We start from the raw sequence: 1,761 nt of genomic DNA, 5'->3' as shown, positions 1-1,761 counted from the left end.
TCCTCCCCACAGCCCTTCTGCGGGGGTGTTGGGGTGGGGGTGTCCAGTTGGATGCAGCACATTTTATCTTCGTGAATCCAGACTTACTGGATTTTTTGAGGCTGGAGGAATCCCTAAGACTCTAGCCTTGACCGGCTCTTTCAACGTTAGATTGGAACTACCCCCCTGACTTCACCTTTAATCCAAGTGACAGGGCAGCCCAGAGAGGAAAGAGGGCCCCCCCTGGAGGGTTACACGCTTTTACAAAAGAGCCACAGGGCCAGCATCCATGTGACTGCGTGGACGCGAAGGTGTGGGCGCAAGGAGATGGACGGAGGACAGCCAAGTGAAGCAAGGCGAACAGAGAGAGATGGGGCGGTGTCCATGTGACGTGAAGACAGTGACCAGCGTCACGCTGGCCGGACGTCTGGAAACTCTGGGATGGCAGTGGGGTTTGCCTCATGTATTATTTTCACTGGGAGCAAAGGACGGAGGCACATACAGCCTGTCATTCAACGTGTCCCGTTGTGGCTTCACTCTTGTCTAGACCTGCGCTCAGGACTGACTACATCAGAGTGTTCACGGCTACCTGTCACACCAGGCAAACCCGGGGAACCCAGGGGGTGACAGCAGGGAGGCCGTGGGGCTTGTGGCCAGCTAGGTGAAGTGGGCCCTGCCCAGGCTTGTGGCCAGCTAGGTGAAGTGGCCAAGCCCAATTCAGGACACCTTGCCTGTGGGAAGGGACTCAGAGAGAGAGGGCGGGGCTTACAGCTGGCAGGCAGGCAGGAGGTGAGAGACCTCCCAGGAGGGACAGGGGTGGGAGGAGAGAGAGGCCCTAACTGCCTGTGGCAGGGTTCTATCAGCCCAGGTAGAAGTCCGCAGCTTCCCGACCACAGACATGAAGCAGGAGCGCCTCCTGGTGGCCTCTGTTCTGGGCTGTGGTTCTCAGGATGCTGGAGGGATCGCCTGGATTTATTGATTCAATTCTCCCAGGACAGGGGATCAACTGCTTCAAGCAAGCAGCCCTTTCTTGGCGCTTCTGACGGTGGGTGATACTGTGTGGCTTTCAGAGGGCTTTGGCGTCTCTTGGCAGGGCTAATCTTCCGATGGCGAGGGAGAAAGATGTGGCAGTGTGCTTCTGTAAAGACGGACAGCCCTGGAAACCCAACAGCGGCAGTTCTGCTCTGTCTTACAGGGTCTGTGGGGGCCAGAATCCGTTCCATGGCCGTGGGGGTTCCGTATGCTTCCCAGGAACCCTGGCGGCATCATGGTGAGGGAGCTCTGCTGCTCACCAGAAGGGCAGTGGTTCTAACCCACCCAGGGAGCTTGCAGAAGAAAGACCTGGCTGTTTGCTCCCTTAAAGGTTGTTGCAATTGTTGTTAGAAGGTTGCTGGTGAGTTGGCTGTAACACACAGCGACCCTATGTACAACAGAGAGAAACACCGCCCGGTTCTGCATCTCCCTCCCATCGCATGTCGGAGCCCATTGTCGCAAACACCATGTTCACCTCTCTCCCGGAGGACTGTCCTTTTATGGGCTGCCGCTCTATGGTGCCAAGCATGATGTCCTTCCCCAGGGCCTGGTCTCGCCGGCTAGATCACAGGTCCACAGCGCGTGAGGCGCAGGCTTGCCGCTCTCTAGTCTCGGGAGCCTCCTTCTTCCAAGGCAGATTGGTCTGGTCCTTTGCCAACCCACGGTCCTTTCAATGGTTTCAGCAGCACCGGCATTCTAGCGCACCGATTGTTTTGCGGTCTCTCCTATTCCTGGTCCAACTCGCCTAGA

Source organism: Echinops telfairi, unplaced genomic scaffold (assembly GCF_000313985.2).
Source record: "Echinops telfairi isolate 266 unplaced genomic scaffold, ASM31398v2 ScPeMD7_7412;HRSCAF=8450, whole genome shotgun sequence".
Classification (NCBI taxonomy): Eukaryota; Metazoa; Chordata; class Mammalia; order Afrosoricida; family Tenrecidae; genus Echinops; species Echinops telfairi.
The sequence above is the reverse complement of the archived record's forward strand: the minus strand, read 5'-3'. Positions refer to the sequence as shown.